General features: G+C 36.6%; 1 protein-coding gene across 1 annotated transcript in view; it reads left to right on the top strand.

The window, feature by feature from the left end:
* Positions 1–20499, top strand: part of CSMD3 (CUB and Sushi multiple domains 3) — a 668812-nt gene that overhangs the window by 181946 nt on the left and 466367 nt on the right.

Here is a 20499-nt window from a genome sequence, read left to right as displayed (position 1 = left end):
AACACTTTTTGTCTTTATTTTAGTTGTATATATGCTATGTTCTATTTGTAGCTAATTTCTATTTATTGACTTTAAAGTAGCAAGAATATTTTTTCTAGGCTGGCTTCTGCAATTCCTGATCTCAGTGTAACTGCATTGCATAATACAAGGAGAAGAAAGAGCAGTATACAAACTCTTTCAAGATCAGACTCACTTCATTTGGAAAGAAAAAAAAAAAAAATGCAGTAACTGATGCATTCTGTGTTTTTCTGGCCTGATAGTTTTACGGCACCAACATCACACTCCTCTGAAGAGATGTGAATATCAAAAATCCTTGTGTGTTGTATTGGTTTAAATATATTATCAGTTCACAAAGAAGGGGAGGTATACAAAACCATAAATAACATTGATGCTTTCCAGGAAAATCTTAAGTTCCTAACTGGTTTACATATCTCATTATGAGAGATATGCAAAATAGGTAGATGCATTTGATAACAAGCAATTGGCTAGCCCTTGTCAGTAGAGCCGTATTTTCTAATTTTTTAATTAAAATAAAAAAAAATAACCAAAACACAAACCCAGTAAACTACATTATTTCAAATTTTATAAGAAAATATGGCATATTAGGCCATATTGTTTTGAAAACAAAACTCAATTTCTATAACTGATGCATATAAATTATATTCCTTATTATGTCAGTGCATAGTAGAATTTTATACACTGAATTTTAGCTTTACTGAATAGTCTTTTATAATTTGTTAATTCATACTGCCACCTACATAGTTAATTACCTGAATTAGACTACTACTGAATTGCCATTTATTTCTCAGTCTGTTAAACTGAAATCTTTTGAACTAACTGTCAACTAAAAAAAAATTAAAACAATAAATTATAATAATAATTAGTAACACCAATGACATATTGAGAATATGAACCATCTGAATAGCTAAATGTGCATTTTATGATATTTGAAAGCATTTTATGTATTCAGTCATGAGCTTAAAACAATGACCTTTTTTTTATTTTTCTTTGAAAAAGGCTTTGTCTATACTGAAATGATATAACAAGATTACTTTATAAGTGGAAATTCTCATATTATCTATTTACAAAACAAAAAACTGCAATGTTAGTTTAATAATTTCTCATGTGGAGAAGCAGATTGAGAGTACATTCTTTTTTTAGCTTGTCATTTATATTCCCCAAATTAGACTGATGTATTCAGTTATGTAAAATTATCCCCCCCATATGCTGGGAAAAATAGATTTGGAAATCTTAATTAACAACAATTTGTTAATTAGATTTACAGTGGTTATATTTTATATCTCCTTAGATAAATATAGCTTCAGGTTTAGTTCATGACATCTTAATTTATAAACTGTACAAACGAGTACAGTTCTAAAACTAAAACCAGACTCTTGATTTTTTTTTATTATTATTTTTTTTTTATTCTGTAAAGCAAATAGCACCTGATTTGTAAAATTACTAAAAACATATTGGTTGATTTCAATAGTAGTAGTATAGAATCATTTCTTAAACCTTTTGTTGCTTTATATGACTATTACACCTACTGATTTAAAACAACAATAAAACTATTCTCCTTCAGCACACCTAATTGTATTATAAAATAATTTCTGTTTCTAGGAAAAACAATGAACAAGAATATATATAAAATTGATAGTCCAGGGTTATCCGCAAGAAATGTCTAGGAATTATAACTTTCCATAATCTTCCACTCAGTCATTGTGATATTTCAGTTATTCCAGGTCTTTTTTTTAAGAAAATCTTAACAGGACATTTTCATTAAATACTGTGAAAAATTGCATAGATACCTTTCAGTCTTTTTCTGTCTGGTGTCAAGGCCTGACTCTGACATTTCATAATTTCAAGAAAGATGATTGATTTTTATTTTATTTTATTTTATTTTATTTTATTTTATTTTATTTTATTTTATTTTATTTTATTTTATTTTATTTTATTTTATTTTATTTTATTTTATCATTTTGGAAGTGAAATTGACAGAATATTAATAGTTTAAGGAAACTATTTTTCTCAACATTTTTTTTCTCAACAGAAAAAAAAAACTGAAATGAGATCTAATGAAACATTCCTTTTTATCTAAATTAAAAGTTAGGATTTGAGATACTCATTGTTGAAAAAAAGTAGCAATTTCATTTTGAGACAATTTTTCCAGTATATGGAAGTTCAGTTAATCATTCAGAAAGTTTCTGAAAATACATGAGTTTTCTAACGTTTCTGTTTAGGACACTTAAAATTTTTCAGTCTCTTATTTTGCTATTGTTCATTTTAAATCAAATAGTTTATACTCAGTGTGTGAAAAACTGGATTGATTCTCTAGGCTACTTTGCTGTGGTTGTCCTCAATTCCAGCACATACTCTACTCTAAATTGTTATAACAGTTGTTAAGACTAGTTAAACTGTATAGAATGGTAGAAGCTCCTTCCCAGAACTGGTGCTGCAGAACACAGCACTGTATGGACTGCTGCAGGGAAAGTTAACTCTATTCCAAGCAGACCCAGTACAAATATATATTTCACATTGTCATGCATTAGGAATGCATTTAATTCCTAAGAATGCATTAAATATATCCTTTATTCTCAGTTATGGTTTAATTTAGTTATTTTTGAAAACCAAATTGATAATTTCTCTTCCTACATATTTGGAGCTTGCTTATTACAAAAAGATTATTCAAAAGTATTAGGCTAATTGAATTTGAAATGATTATTAGTTTTGGCTGAACCCATGCATTTTGGTAAGTATACTGGAAAGTGATTACTATTTTCTATTTCTAATAGAAGGCAGTAGTTGTCATTAAATTTTAGGCTTACTGCTCTCATTCAGAGAGCTATTGTGATAGTCTGAATTAGGATCACTTTTTTTTTTTTTTTTTTTTTCAAAGAGCGTATAATTACGCAACTACCTTATTATTTGTTAACATGAAGATGTGCATTAATGTTAAGGTGTTTGAGAGCATAGCAGGGTGTCTCAACTGCTGTAGAGAAAATGTACTCCACTTCTGCCTTGACAAAAGGAAAAAAATCCAAAGTTTTCAGATCTGTTCTCTCTGTGTAGGAATGCACTTCTAAGAAAAGCTGTGCAGTTTTAACATTTGACCCACCACTGGCATGTTCATACAAAGTATTTTCTCAGTTCGCAAAGAGAAATTTCAAATAAGATGCAATTACTCTTTCTAAAGCAAAATAACTCACATCTCACTTACTGACAGTGTATTCTTGGGAATTTCAAAATATATGCTATTTGACCTTGCTAAGATGTAAGGGACACTTAGAATTTTTCATAGTAAATTGAAGTATTGGATTGTCTAGATCATTACTCTGTATCTGGTTTTAGTTAAATTATCATGTTTTCCTGTAGAAATCTAGATACAACCAATGGAAAATGGCATATATCAAATAATTATGGAATCTTAGAATGGCTCAGGTGGGAAAGGACTTTAAAGCTCATCTAGTTCCACCCCCCCGCCATAGGTAGCGACGCCACACAGTGGCGTCAGTTTCCCAGGGCTCCCTCTAAGCTGGTCTTGAACACACCTCCACCAACAGGGCATCCACAGCCTCTCTGGGCAACCTGTTCCCGTGCCTCACCACACTCTGAGTGAAGAATTTCCTCCTAATCTCTAATCTCCCCTCTTTTAGTTTAAAACCATTCCCCCGATGTCCTGTCATTATCTGATTGAGCAAAAATTTGCTCTCCATTTTTTTGTATGTCCCTTTTAAGTTCTGAAAAGCTGCAAAGATCACCCCAGACCACACCCATGCAGCACAAGTTCCCCTGCAGCCTGTGGAGAGGACCATTATGGAGCAGATCTCCATGCTGCAGCCCATGAAGAGCTCATGTTGGAGCAGGTGGATGTGGCCTGAAAGAGGCTGCAGCCCACGGAGAGCCCCCACAGAAGCAGACTCTGGACTGGACCTGCAGCCTGTGAACCTGCACGCTGAATCAGTTTGTTCCTGAAGGATGGACCATATGATACAAAGCCATATTGGAACAATTATTGAAAAACTGCTGCCTGTGAGAAGTCCATCTTGAATCAGCTTGGGAAGGATGGCATCCTATGGGAAAGACTCCACAATGGAGCAGGGAAAGTGAAGATCAAGGAGTAGCAGAGATGAAGCATTATGCACTGACTTCAACCCCCTATTCCCTATTCCTCTGTGCTGATCAAAGGAGGTAGAGAGGATGAAAGAGGAAGAAGGTGTTTTTAGTTTAGTCTGTTAGTAATAGGGAGTAAATTATATTAATCTCCCTATGCTGAATCTGTTTTGCCCATGAAGGTAATTGGTGAGCAATCTCCCAGGCCTTAGCCCTTGAACCTTTTTTCGTCATATTTTCTCCCCAAACAATTTTTTTTCTTTTTTTCTTGAGGAGGAGGAGGGGAAGTGAGAGAGTGGTGATTGATGGGCAGCTATGCTCTGCGTGAAACCACCACAGTGAGACAGCTGCTTGTTAGATTACAGTGTGTAAATGGTTCACACATGGAGTCAAACATGGTCACAGAGCTAGGTAGATTCATTGTGCTGCAAATTAACACTTTACATGGACACAAAGTGATCCTGCTTTTGAAAATTAAGTTCCCACTCCAATTTCCAGTTCATCCCCACCTCTTGGCCCAGGCATTTGTATACTAACAAAGGAATTGCACCAGGAAGTGATACAGATGAAAAATAACCTTTTTTTTTTTGCTGTTGTTGTTGTTCCAATGTTACTGAGAAGGTAGCACAAGAGTTGAGAAGAACATTGAGGCACATTGGGTGTGGAAGACTGGTTCCTGAAGGAATAGGACTACTTTATTTTCAAAACAAAGCCCGAACTGTTTTGGTCTCAGGTACTGTAGATTGAGTGACAGCATCCATAAAGAGATGCAAATTTTTAACCTGGTAGGCATAGACTTCACACAGTTGATTTCCTTTACAGTTAGAAATTTATTCTCATGATGTGCAGTATTTGATTCCAATTAAGGTAAACAATGTTAAGAAGGCAGCATTTTTTTTGTTGTTGTTTTTGAAAAAAAAAAAAGTATATAATGGTAGTAAAATGCACTTTTCTTGAAGCGAGTTAAGATTTCTGAAATCACTCCTAATTTCTTACCTTTCCTATGTTCATGAGTACTGCAAAAGTGAACAAGCCTTATCTGAATATGCATGGTTTTATGATGATGATGTAATTAATATGTATGAAGTTATTTTCATCTGAAGTCAAAGAGCTATCCAAAAGCAGTTTCAAATGATCAATTATACACCTGACAGACTTTCTGGGTACATTCTACTCAACAGAGATAGGATTGGATCCATTTCCCAAAGTCTTACCAACATTCAGAAACAAATTGAAAGAACTGTCAAGACTCCTTATCCAGTAGGAAAGTATTCAGGTTTTTCTACCATCCCACTTGTGCAAAGATTTAATCACTGCTGTCTCTGCACTTCCATGGCCCCTTTAAACCCTCCTTGGAAAAAGCAGCCCTGAGTGCTTCTAGTATTGCTTATCTGTAACTTTTTTACTTTATTTTATTTTTTTTTTTGTAAGAACCAGATAAATGAGATAAATGATAGTCTAGTTCTAGGGTGTTTTACTAATGAATTATTAAGCTGTAATAAAAGAAAGCACAAAAAATATTTTGGAGTCTCTGACTCAGCGGTTTCTGGAAAAAATAAAAATAGAGAGATGGGAAGATTGCTAGAAAGATTTAACAGGATATGCTTTCACTTTGCTTACTAAGGCAGAATACTGCACTCGATTTGGTGTGGTCATTTACTGTTGTCTAAGGATGACAATTAACAGGAGTAGCAAGGGACACTGCTGCTGTCTTGACATCAGTGACTGAACAGGCATATCTCAAAGGCTGAAACAAGCCCCATTTTAGGATTCATGAGCTATATAGTGAGGGAAGGAGTATTACACATAAAGCAAAGGAGAACATAAAGCTTTAAAAAGGCAGGAAAAAAAAAAAAAAAAAGAAAAGAAAAAGAAAAACCAACAAAAACTGTGTAATTATCAAATTTGTTTAATCTGTCATTCATATAGGTTTCACACTTCCCTCCCATGTGTTCTCTGTCCCCACCATGATCTCTATTTGCCTTATTCAGCAAAGTAAGCAAAAGGCCTCAGGACAAAAGATCCAAATCACTCTGGCTTATAGATTCCAGGTAAAAATCAGTACATTGGGTAAACTGTATGCATTCATTATTCAACTTTTATGTCTCAGGCCACAACAGTCAAAAGTGGAATTCAGATATGTAAATGAAACCCTGTGCCTCCATGAATAAATCCTGACAGTAAGATAAAGCATTGCTTATATGGGGCCTATGGACTACTCAGAGCTTCGGATGTTGCTTTCTTTTTTTTATGCTTGTCCATTGTTTTGCCTGGGAAAATCATTTTAGGAATGGGTGCAAATAAAGTAAACCATTAAACAGCCATTAAATATTTTATGAACCTAAGATAGCAATGTCTATTAAGGATCAACACAGTGTCAGAGCAGATTTAGTAATTACATGCTATCCAGTGCTTAGTCACACAGCTTCCTGGTCATGACATAATAGTTAGTAAAAAAGAAAATAAGTCATTCTAGTTTACTTTTTCTGCATACAGTAGGTCATGCCAGTGAAACAAACAAACAAACAAAAACCCCACCAAAATGCAGTAGAGCTTTGAAAATAAAAAAAAAATAAAATTAAATTAAAATTTAAAAAAAAAGCCCAAAGTTGTTTTTTTTTTTTTCTTTGTTTTGTTTTTTAAGCCTGTTCAGAAATTGTGTCAGTTTCTATAAATGATTCTATCCCAGCAACTTTAAACTATATTTAAGGTTAAAAGTTTGTAGGTGTTTCAAAAAATAGAATAGTTAAATTTTCAGTATTTTGAAACCTGAGCATAAATTCACCTAAGTATAACTTTAAAATGTCAACATTTGAAAGATAACTGTAATTTCCCTGTGACCTACTTCCTGAACAATGTTAATGCTCTGATATCCTGTGTCAAGAAAGGTATAGTAAAATTGGAAACAGTACAGAAATCGGAAAAAAACAAACAAACAAACAAACATGAAAACGGATATGTAAAAAACTCTCTACAAAAGAGGAATAAAATAAGCTAAAGCCTATTAAAACTTGAAAAGAAATGAGTGAAAAAGGATAAGAAAGCCATTCATGAAAAATTTAATATTACATGTCAGATAAATAAGTAATGTTTATTTATGTTTTCTGATAGTAGAATAAATAGGGATCCTCAATGATAAGACAACTGTTTTACAAAAAAAGTAGCACTTTTCTGTAGTATACATAATTGAGTTGTGGAAGTCATTGACATGATGTTGTAGATAGCAAAACTATAAATAGATTGAAAATGGATAAAAAATATATATATAAGGAGAATTTATCAAAGGCTGTATAATGTAAAGGCCTGCTTGAAGGGTTCAATTTGAGAAGCTAACAGTCCATAGTTACTGGAAGCTTTGATATATGAAGGGATGAATTTCTTTCTGTATAATCACATTTTCTGACACTCCTTGTGAATTATCTGTTATTGCTTATTTTCAGAAATAAAACATTAGTCTTGGTGTATTGCTGATCTGACACAGCAGTACGTACATTTTTACATACCTTCAAGGATATGATGGATATTATAAAAGACATTACAATTCCAGACCTGTCAGTAAGCGATTTTTGCATGACATGCAAAACAAAGAAATCATCATAACTGGGATATATCAGGATTAAGAGCCAAAGTTTTGCATCTGTAAGACATTTTGTGGGCTGAACTTCAGACCTTCTCAGTTTATGTTATAAAAATATTCTGCCTTCATCTAGGGCTTGTGAAAAGACTAACTAAAGCTGCCAAGACATTATTTAATACTTCAGCAAATACAGAATCTACTATTTCACCTGAGAGAAGCTATTTAGTGCTTACATAGGTATTCATCATTCTTAAGATGTAAGCCATACTTTTAATGTAATTTTCCTGGTTTCATTTTCCAGCCAATCAGGATTCTTATTGGATTTTTTTATTCCCTTCATTAAAGAGCTCATTAATGAGGATATTTATATATTTTGGTTAAACCCACTCTTCTTTCTTGGCTAAGTAAACTTTTGGGATATTTCTACGTAAGTCACTGCATTGAGTTTAGTAGTAAGGTTTTGGTAGCGGGGGACTGCAGGGGTGGGTCTCTCTGAGAAAGGCCCAGAAACTGCCCCATGTTAGATAAGGGCCAGTTTCATCCATATCCAAAGGGACCCGCCACTGGCTAGAGTCAAGCCAATATGTAATGTTCTTTGTGAAAGCAGATTTAAGAGAAGGAAAAGAAAAGAAAAGAAAAGAAAAGAAAAGAAAAGAAAAGAAAAGAAAAGAAAAGAAAAGAAAAGAAAAGAAAAGAAAAGAAAAGAAAAGAAAAGAAAAGAAAAGAAAAGAAAAGAAAAGAAAAGAAAAGAAAAGAAAAGAAAAGAAAAGAAAAGAAACAAACAAACAAAAAAAAACCTGCTGCAAAACAGCAGCTGGGACAGCAAGGAGTGAGAAACAGACACCAAGCTCAGTGCAGCAGGAGGGCAGGAGGTGCTGCAGGCAGGCAGCAGCAGTTTCCCTGTGGCCTGTGGAGAGGCCCCCGGTGGAGCAGGCTGTCCCCCTGCAGCCCATGGGTCCTACGCTGCAGCCCGTGGAGGAGCCCTGGGTGGAGGTGGGTGTGGCCTGGAGGAGGCTGCAGCCCATGGAGAGCCCCCACAGGAGCAGGCCCCGGGCCGGAGCCGCAGCCCGTGGAGAGGAGCCCACGCAGGAGCAGGGGGTCTGGGGGGAGCTGCCGCCCATGAGGGACCCATTCTGGAGCAGTTTGCTTCTGACGGATGGACCCCATGGTATGGAACCATAATGGAGAAGAGCTGCTCTTGAAGAGCTGCTGCCTGTGGGAAGCCCACAAAGGCTTAGTTCAGGAAGGATGGCATCCCATGGGAGGGTCTCCACATTGGAGCAGGAGCAGAAGGTGACCATGAAAGAGCAGCCAAGATGAAGCATCAGGGACTGACCTCAGCCCCCACATCCCACTCTCCTGTGTGGCTCGGGGGGAGAAGCTAGAAGAGGGTGAGTAGGAAAGATGTTTTTAGTTTGTTTTTAGTTTCTCACTTCTCTAGATTGTTAGTAATAGTGTAATAATTTACATTAATTAATATTTTGAGGTTGTTTTGCCTGTGATGATAGTTGTTGAGTGATCTCTATTGTCCTTACCTCTCCCTTTCTCTTTGAGGAGGGGAAGTGAGAGAGTGGGTCTGATGGATGGAGCTCAGCTCTCCAGCAGGGTAAAACCACAATTGTAACCTTCATATCTCTCAGTCTGCCTTTTCTGTACTCAGAATTTCACTGTTGGATGGTATATTTGAATCAGCAGAAAAATACCTACCCCATAGTACATTTTCTCTCATCTGTGAAGCATATAACATAAGTTCTGGCATCTTTTGTGTCGATACATTGCACTGCTTCACTGCTGCTTTTCCCCATTATTTTTATGTCAGAGGATAAATTTTTACCATTAACCATGTTTGCTGAGCAAGAACTGCCCTGTATGTCCTAAATGAAGTTAAGGGCAAGGTGGCTGATGGACTGTTGCAGTATGGCTTAATTTGTTTGGTAGCTGACCCCATGTCTTTCAAAAAAAAAAAAAAAAAGTCCTTCAATTGAAGCTAACAACGTTGTAACAAAACTTTCCAACTCTATATAATTTAGAAGATTTTGAGATTCAGTCCTAAAATACAGGAACATTTCTTTTTGTTTTTTTGTTTTTGTTTTTTCCCAAGAAGGAGTAATTATAATAAAGGGGAATTTCCTTAATAAAATGGAATTCAGGAAGTATTACAATGTTGAGGGAATTGCATATGTAGAGTTCAGCAACAGTGGGAGAAAAATGAGACATGATTATTACAGCAGCAAAGGCTAACCCTGCATAGAGTATTATTTTATTTTGAATTACAAATGAACCTGCTACCAACTTCCTCAAAACTGTTACTGAATTTAAACTGGCTAGATGAACGACACTGAAAATTCTGATAAACATTGAGCTATAGCTTTGGTAAGTGTTCTTGATTTTTTTTTTTACTATATTCTGTGCATTAAGCATTTATTGACATACATCGGAATGCTACAGTTCCATCTCGGCAGAGTCCTCAACACTGTGAAGTAGAACAGCACACTTCGCTATCCTGTTCTACAAAGATTCAATACACAGAAATAAGGCTTGTGATTTCAATTATGTGCTAATTTAAAAATTAATACAACTCTAAATTAAAGCAGCATACCTATTCCTTTTTTTTTTTTCTTTTTTTTTTTTTTTTTATGCCTCTAACTGCTGCAGAAAAAGGTAGAAATGTACCTGGTTGTTTCAGTTGCTTAGTTCTGCATACACAGTGCAATGCAATACTTAGCAATACATCCTGTATTTCTGGTCTCTAATTTTTCTTTAGCTGCTGAAATATGACACTTGGATTTAAATTTTAGTGACTTATAATTCATGACAATAGTGTCCAGACTGAAAACCAGTTGATTTTTACATCTGTGTAGTTCAGAGAATATATATTTTCCATTAAAAAGATCCATGGACCAATAAATGAAGTCTGAGACTAACCCTCAAAGAAATCAGAGTTAGAAGTCGTGTGCCAATGAAGAGAATCACATGGCAACCAGCTAAAAATCTAAGATGTCTGCAGACAGGAGAGGAGATTCAAGGGAAGAACCTGATGCCCTAGCATTCCAAAAAAATAGGTGTCATAATTACTGTTTAATTGTCATAAACAAAGAAATTTGGTTGGATAAATTACATGATTGTATAAGTATTGAATCAAACAGACAAAAAAGAAAGGTGGATGTACTGTATCAAATATATGGCCTATATATATTTATGTTAAATCAAGTAAGAAAATATGAAAGATGGATTTCTTACTATATATATCTATTAGTTTTATATTTATATAACAGGTATTCTTAAAAGTAGAAAATAAAAGAGGAATGATGCTATTAATATTTTTATGTTAATAAAAAATATTTAGAATGTTAAACTAGAGAAGCAAGGCATTCTGCCCTCCCTTGCTTCCTTCCTTCCTGCCTTCCTTCCGTCAGTACTTAATTTATCTGGAAATCACTTGAAAGTGCAGAATAGCAAGACATAGAATCATAGAATCATCCACTCTGTAAAAGACCTCTAAGATCCTTTAGTCCAACCTTTAACCTAATACTGACAAGTCCACCACTAAACCATGCTTCTGAGTTCTGCATGTACCATCTAACAATCAAGAAAGATTAGTTTTTCATTAAAGAAATTATTGAGGCCGTAACAAATATAGGTTTAGTTATGAGGAAAACAACAACAACAACAAAACACTGTATAAATATGAAGGATTAAGGCAATTTGGGTGAGTATTATTATGGATGAGTAAAGAAAGGGGACATCAGTGGTGAATATGAAGACAAAAGACAGCGAAAAAAACACAATGACACTAAACTTCCAAAAAGAAGGGTTATGATGATTTGCAGGAGATCTGGCAGTAAGTGAAAGAGGTTATATTAAGTACATAATAACAGACAATCCTAACACAAAAGAAAAATATAAATCATTCCAAGAGACCATTAAAGATCCTGATATATTCATAAAGATATCCAGAAAGAAATTTTACAAGAAGTGAATGAATAAAAACATAAAATGATAGGAAGCTGTGATGATACAATAAGGCCATTACACTAGGTGAATTACAACTACGGAAGGATATAAAGGACAATGATGGAAAGTATGTATACATACACAAGAAGTGAAAAGAAAACAACAGAAAACAGGTCCCTAGTGATGTGGAAAAGAACAGGGACATCTGGGAAGTTGTAACAAAGCCAGTTAGCTTTAAACGCTGAAGAAAATAAAAAAGAAAAAAGGCTGAGGAAAGTAAAAGAAAGGAAAGGGGAAGGGAAAAGGGGAAGGGGGAAGGAGAAAGGAGGAAGGGGGAAGAGAAAAGGAAGGGGAGGGGAGGGCAGGGCAGGGCAGGGAAAGTAAAAATTAATGCAAAATGGGTTTTGTTTCATGAAGGCTTTCACTTGCTATTAGAAACTAGGGGATAAATGACTCACTGTGTTTTCTCATTGTATGGTGTATTTAGTTGAGAAAAGAACAGTTACCAGCCTCTGTAAGCTACATGTATTTCAGATTACATCCTAGAGGGTTTTGTTCTAGGCCTGGTAATGTTACATATTTTTGCTCTATCTTAGACAGTGAAATAGGAACTACGCATAAATATTTTTAATGACACAGACCTGTGGGAGGACTGCAAGCTTTTTAGAGGACAGAAGTATATTTCAAGATGATGCTGATAAATTAAAATGAAAGTGCAAACATCATTAAGGTAAAATTTACTGTAGTCAACTACCAAATGCTGTAGACTAACAGGAGAAAATAAAGGCATAAATGCAAAATGAGGAATAAACCCCAACAGAGAAATAATAGTCAATACATGAGGAAAAAAACAAAAAGATAATAGTTATAACAAACATTAGTGAACTGTATGTGCCTGTAAATTCTTACTCTAGAATTTACCCTGCATTTATGCAGGTACACAACCTTATTAAGTTACAAACAGGGTTAATGGAGACTGTGAATAGCCTTGAATTCTTAAGTAACTGAAAAAAAATGTAAATTGAAGTTAATTTGCAGATGAAAATTATATTTGATATTTACACAGACTTATAAACTGCATTAGCAGTTATACAAATCTTTTCATGTTTCCTAATGAGCTATTTCCCAGTACGTCTTTCTGAAAAAAAAATTAAAAAATGTCATTAGCTGATGTCGTAGCCCAGTAAGCCTAATATTTGTTTTCTGTGTCATGCTAGGATGGGCATTACAGGTTGGGACTGAAGAACAATGACACAGCTGTGGAGCCTAAGCTTTCTTTCACCTCCCCATGTTCATACTCAGTTCATTACCTTCCTACTTGTTACATTATTATTTTAAACAAAATACTTTAAAGGTCAATCTTCATTTATAATTGAATCAATGATCTTTTGTCTTTTATCAATTTTTATATCTGAATAATTGCAAAGTTTACAACTCAGATTATGCCCAGAATAGCAAGGTCTCTCAGGGTGCTCACATATTAGTATCATCATTACCACTAGTATCACTAATAGGCATCTTACAAGAAGTTAACAGGTACTAAATTCAGATGCAAGAAATGTTAAAGTTTTTATAGTTGGCTTCAACTCAAGGTAGATTACACTACATAACTTTCCAGCCAAATGTATTGTACCAAAAAATATTTTTGTGAAATGAAACTATTTTTTTGGAAGTAATAATACATTTATATGGTAAAGTAAGTAAACATTACTTTGTTCTAAGGAATGATTGCTTACAATATGCTCTAGTTTGGAAAATTTCAGAATGCACTGGCCTTGGGCACCAGATTTTCTCAGAGTATAAAATATGTCGTACTCACAACACAGATTATCAGTGACTCTTATAAATTTTGTTTTTATTCCCTAGCATAACTTGTATATATATTAGTCAATATGTTAAACACTAAATATGAATTTTATATTAAATAAATATTTTGATAAACATGTGTTTCTGTCCTATATAGGACACAACCATTCTTCCATGGTTCTACCTTGGTCACAGTTTTGGGGGCAGAGTAGAAGGCAAAGTGATGAAAATTAAGAACAAATGATATTTGCTTACATGACAATGAAAATGTTGCATTTCTATTTTAAAACACAAACATTCACTTTAAATATGTGCCCTATTAACAGCTGTAAATGGAAGACTTTTGAATACAGGGAATATCATAAATAGCACAGATTCCTCTAGTAAAATCATTTTGAAATAGTCACAATTACTAATGACCTTTTATTATTTATAACAGTATTATTTATCCACAATTAAAAAAAAAATAGTATGAGATTTGATAGCACTCAGGAGAATCTTATGCATTCTTCTTAGCTCATAATTTCTTGTTGTATTGGTCTTTTAGACATTTATTGCTCTTTAAATCTTCGGTATGGCCTCTGTTAACAAGTAGTATGTTGTCTTCTGTTGGACAAATAAAACTACAAATGTTCATCTGAGAGGCATGGTTCCAAAGCACGGAGAGGGCAAAATGCTGTGACATGGATCATTAGTTCACAGTTTGATTTACTGGAAACATCAGGTAGCTAGTAGCCAGACCCATGCAGTGATGTCCCTGTTGTGTATGCTTATTTTTGAGAGTAGAGTTTAGTTTTTTAAATAAAACAGTTATATGAATTATGATTTTGCATGTGTGTGCATGAAGACTTCTCATGAACAAAATAGAAATTTTTTTCAAATATTTGTATATACAATTAAAATAAAAATTAAGAAACGAAAATCCCTTATGTCAAATTTCTCATAAGATTTGTCACAAATGTTATATTTTAAATGGTTCCTATATTTATTATTCTAAAAATATAAAACACATGTATCTACGATATTCCAGATATATTAGCATACATAAACTCAGTAATCACTCAATATCACATCTGTTTTGGTGCATCATTTTCAACATGACTTACTGAAGGTCAATAGAATTTGGCCTAGATTCTTGCTTTTTTTGTGTTTGCACATACCACTTCATGTGTACCTGCAAGATTTAAGTCAGTGCCTTACTAACCTAGGTTCTATTTACTGGAAGCACTACAGATGCATAAGTGGGAATCCTTGCTCAGGGCAATTACTTTTGCTTCTCAGTGTACCTGAGTATCTCTGTGCATTGTTTCACTTTGAAACACAGAGCCAGTCACACGGCACAACGGAGAAGACAGACTGTTGTGCTCTGTAGTGTGAACCTCTTTCATGGTATTATAGAATAATAGAATGGTTTAGGTTAGAAGGGACCTTAAAGATCATCTAGTTCCAACCCCCCTGCCATGGGCAGGGACGCGTTCCACTACACCACGTTGCTCAAAGCCACATCCAACTTGCCCTTAAACACTTCAGGGGTGGGTTATCCACAGCTTCTCTGGACAACCAGTTCCAGCATCTCACGACCCTCTGAGTAAATAATTTATTCCTAATATCTAATCTAAATCTCCCCTCTTTTAGTTTGAAGCCATTACTTCTTGTCCTGTCACTACACTTCCTGACAAGGAGTCCCTCCCCAGCTTTCCTGTAGTCCCCCTTTAGGTATTAGAAAGGTGCTAAAAGGTCTCCCCAGAGCTTTCCCTTCTGCAGGCTAAACAACCCCAGCTCTCTTAGCCAGTCTTCATAGAAGAGGTTTTTCAGCACCTTGGTCATTTTTGTGGCCCTCCTCTGGATTCATCTGAATAAGTCCATGTCCTACTTGTGCTGGGAGCCCCAGAGCTGAACACAGTACTCTAGGTGGGGTCTCACAAGAGCAGAACAGAGGAGGAGAATCACCTCCCGTGACTTGCCTCTCTTGATGCAGCTCAAGGTATGATTGGCTTTCTGGGATGCAAGTACACATTGCTGGTTCATGTTGAGCTTCTCATCTGCCAACACCCCCAGGTCCTTCTCATCAGGGATGCTCTCAATCAGTTCTCCGCCCAACCTGTATTTGTACATAGGATTGCCTCGACCCAGATGCAAGACCTTGTACTTGGCCTTGTTGACCTTCATAAGGTTTTCACAGGCCCACCTCTCAAGCCTGTCCATGTCCCTCTGGATAGCATCCCATCCCTTCAGTGTGTTGACTGCACCACACAGTGTGTTGACAGCACCTGTCCCAGTACTGACTCCTGAGGAACATCACTCATTACTGATCTCCACTTGGACATTGAGCTGTTGACCACAACTCTTTGAGTGCAATAATCCAGCCAATTCCTTACCCACTGAGAGACATGAGTTTGATCCATCCATCAAATTCATGTCTCTCCAATTTAGAGACATTGATATTATGTGAGACAAGTCCAGGTAGATGATGTCAGTTGCTCTTCCCCTATCCACCAGTGCTGTAACCATATCCTAGAAGATATGATTTTCAGGCACGAATTTCCATTAGTGAAGCCACCAATCACCTTCTTTTCCATGTACCTTAGCATAGTTTCCAGGAGGATCTGCTCCACGATCTCACTGGGCACACATGTGAGACTGACTGGCCTGAAGTTTCCCAGGTCTTCCTTTTTTCCCTTTTTAAATATGGAGGTTATGTTTCCCCCTTCCAATCAGTGGGAACTTCACCAGCCTGCCACAACTTCTCATATATGGTGGATAGTGGCTTAGCAACTATATCTGCCAGTTCCTTCAGGACCCATGGATATATCTCATCAGGTCCCATGGATGTGTGTATCTTCAGGTTCCTTAAATGGTCTTGAACATGATCTTCTCCTACGGTAGGCATTTCATCACTGTTCCAGTCCCTGGATTTTCTTTTTCCCAAGGAAGACAAAACCAAAAACAACAAACAAACAAACAAAATGAAAACAAAAAACAAACACTGTTTAGCTAACTAAGGCATTCAGGTCATCTGATACAATGGCTATATTCTTTTCACCATTTTATAGTCAATCTCTGCATCAACTGTACATCAAATCAACTGTGGATTTATATTTACTTGCAAAATAAAGAGTAGCATGTTTTTTATTTGCTTTTTGTTTGTTTGTTTGTTTTTCCATCTGAAATCTGTTCTAACAAACATGGTAAACTCTCTCCTTGTTGCCACTCTCTCTTTTGCTAGGGTCTCATTAGCACAATGTTACTTATATTTTGAATCTTCCTCGATAATCCACCATACAGAAATTAAAGGAGAAACAGAGGTTTAGCGAGTAAGCCCTTTTAGGTTACTCAGTCCCAAATAATCTGTTTTCAGATTTAAATATTTAATCTCTATAGATGTCATTTAGTATGTTTCTTCAAGTAGAAAGTACTTCATCATCTGCTTATGTCATAATCAAATCTTTCTGCTCTTTTGCTAAATAAGAGGGATTAGATTTATTAAATCAATCCATCATATTACTTCATCAGTTATTTGCACATTTGTATCTGGGATTCCTCTGTCTGATGTCTTTTAACCCTAATATATAACAAAATAATATCTCTGAAAGGAAGAGTATAGTCTTGCTGTCCTATCTTACAGGGATAGTATTAGGGAAGTCAAGGTCCACCTGACTGGAATAAAGTATGCCTTTGGCAAGTTCACAGATGATAAAAAACTGGAAGCAGCTTCTGATACACCAAATGGTTGTGCTGCCATTCATAGGGACCTAAACAAGCTAGAGAAATAGCCTGAGAGGAACCTCATGGAATGAACAAAGGGAAACGCACAGTCCTGCATCTGGAGAGGAAAAACCCTAGGCACCAGTACACGCTGGGGGCCAGCTGGAGGCCAGTCTTGTGGCAAATAAAGCCAATGGTCACTCGGACTTCATTAGCCAGAGCATTGCCAGCAGATCAAGCAAAGTGATCCTTCCCCTCTGTTCAGTACTGGTGAGACTGAATCTGCAGCACTGTATCCAGTTCTGGACTTCCTAGTACAAAAGAGTTACGGACTTACTGCAGGGAGACCAGCACAGGGCCAAAAAGATGATGGATCATCTTTCCTATAGAGGCTGCGAGAAGTGGGACTGTTCACAATAAAGAAGAGAAGGCTCAAGGGAAATCTTACCTATATGTATAAATATCTGAAGAGTGGGAAAGCAGATGAGAGAACCAGAGTTTTATTGGAAACAAATTGAAATACATGAAATTCTATCTGCACAGAATAAAATGATTATTGTTGTCCAAAGAAGTTATGGAGTTTCTGTCTGTGGAGATATTCAAAACCCAACTGTACATGGCCATAGGCAACCTGCTTTGGCAGGCAACTTAAACTGAATAATTTCAAAAGGTTCCTTACATAGCAGGGTCCATGGACAGCCCCTGCTATGGCAAGTTATGAATGAGGTCCAGCATCTCTCCAGGAGTTCAGTCAGGAGCAAAAGCAGACAGGGCCAGGGGCAGAGCTGAGGCTGTTTCAGGCTGAATTTCCTGGGCCCCAGAGCAGAAGGTCCACAAGGTCCCCATCAGGGAACCCAGGCAGGGCTAGTAAAATGTCCTCAAGGCACTAACAGTTTCAAGTTTTGCCTTAGATTTTTCTGGTAGAGAACAATATATTACTTTATGCTTTTTATTATTTATTTTTATATATATTTATTATTTATTTTGATTAAATAAAGAGTGAGGAGGCTTGATATTTGTGAGATACCTCTGAGACAAAAGTTCTATAAAATTATCAAGTACAAAATGTATTAGTTTATAGTTATATTACAGAAGAGGGGAAGGTCACTGAAGATAAATGTAAGCAATTTTAAAACGTTAATGTCTTATATGATAAATTCAGTACACTCAGTAGACCTGAGATTGAGATACAGAAGCAAGATGTTGCAAAAAAATGTAACCAAGCAAAATATAAATTCCCTGAAAATAAGGTGGAATCTAGCTTGGGTGAATGTTTCTGCAAGTGATCTGCATAGATTCCTAGACAGCAATTACGTTTAGAGTAGTCTTCTCTGACAGAATATTTTATCTCATTTTCAGAGACAGAAAACAGGAAATTGGAAAGAATGAACTCTCAGAAAAAGATCACCTGTAGTTTGAATCCAGCTGCTTAAATTTTATCCTCTTGCTTTGTATTGAGGAGTTGTCCTTTAAAGGTGCTTTAGGACTTGCACTGTCTTTTTATCACCCTCAAAACAGATAACATAACTGACTAAGGCCTAACATGACAGCATTTTTGGGTTTTATTCTAATATTAGGGAACAATGCTTTTAAGATACATTTGCATTTGGATTTAATGTCTAACGATGAGTAACAAAAGTGTCAGATACTCAGAAAAACTTTCAGATTCTAAAAGTACTTCTAATAAGACCCATGGGGTCCCTAATTTTGTTACAGAGTGGGAATAATTTGACTTATATTTTAAACTTTATCTCTAGTCAGAGTTGCATGCCAATTTTCCTTTTGCTGTAAGGAAAATATAATTAGAACTCTTTTACCAGTTTGAATATTGCATGCGTGTATGTGCTTTTCATTTTAACTACTGTAGCTACATGCAATGCTAAGGATTAGGGAGAGAAGAGTGAGAATTAACTGCAGGGAGAAATACTTTTTCCTTCCTGTTTCCTACATGTGCCAGTTTCTGTAGTGTGAATTCAGCAGTACAGATATCAAGTAGTAGCCTAGTAAATAAGACTTTTACTTAATTACTGGTAAATGGCCACAGGCCACTTATCAGACAGGAGATTGTCTTAGAACTCTTCTGGGGTGTCTTGACCTGAGCTGTCCTTAGCGTCTTGAGCTCTGACAGTTGCTCACTAGTCAAGGTTCTGTGTGACTATCATGTGAAGTTCTGAATCTGAGGCACCTGGCATGTAACAACCATTGGCCCTCTATGTTAATTGGGGCTGGGGAAGGCTGGGATTGGGGCTGGGAACCAATAAAGAGGAAAAAAAAAAAAAAAGTGGGCAGCTGAGCTCCACTACAACTGCTCTCTCACTCCCCCTCTTCAATGGGAAAGAGGGAAAAAAGTTGTAAGGAGCTCAAGGGTTGAGATAAGGACAGAGAGGTCACTCAACAATTGTCATCATGGGCAAAACAAACTCAAAATAGTGAGATTAATGTAATTTATTAAACTATTACTAACAATCTAGAGAAGTGACAAACAAACAACAAACAAAAACTACCTTCCTCCCCATCCACCCTCTTTCTTCTACCCCCAAGCAGTGCAGAAGAATGGGGACTGTGGTCAGTCCCTGACGGTTCATCTCCACTTCTCCTTCACAGTCACTCTCTGCCCCTGCTCTCCATGGGGTCCCTCCCACGGGATGCAGTCCTTCCTGAACTGAGCTTGCTACCACAGGCAGCAGCTCTTCAACAACTGCTGCCACATGGCTCCGTACCATGGGGTCTATTCCCCAGGAGCAAACTGCTCCAGCACGGGTCCCCCATGGGAGGCAGCTCCCCCCAGACCCTCTGCTCCTGTGTGTGCTCCTCTCCATGGGCAGCAGCTCCGGCCCGGGGCCTGCTTCTGCAGGGGCTCTCCATGGGAAGCAGCCTCCTCCAGGCCACATCCACCTGCTCCACCAGGGGCCTCTCCACAGGCTGCAGGGGAACTTCTGTGTGCCTGGAGCACCTTCTGGCCTTCTTCTGCAGTGACCTTAGGACTACAGGGCTGTTTTGCATTCCTTGCTCTCCCAGCTGCTGTTATGCAGCAGGTTTTGTTGTTGTTGTTTTCCTTCTTTTAAATCTACTCTCACAGAAGCACAAACATCAGTTATTGGCTTGACTCTGGACAGCAGTGGGTCTCTTTGGAGCCTGCTCAAACTGACTCTTATCTAACATGGGGCAGCTTCTGAAATCTGCATCCCTGCAGCCCCCCACTACCAAAACCTTGCCATACAAAGCCAATACAAGAATACATAACTAAGGTGATTCAGAGTTGAGGAAGGAGAGTTTAATCACTAATATCTTCCCATGGATGACATCGTGATACTGAGTCTCAGACATACACCCCTCAAACATCCCTT

Source organism: Anas acuta, chromosome 2, assembly GCF_963932015.1.
Source record: "Anas acuta chromosome 2, bAnaAcu1.1, whole genome shotgun sequence".
NCBI lineage: Eukaryota > Metazoa > Chordata > Aves > Anseriformes > Anatidae > Anas > Anas acuta.
Note: the sequence above shows the minus strand (reverse complement) of the source record. Positions and strands in the feature narration are given on the sequence as shown.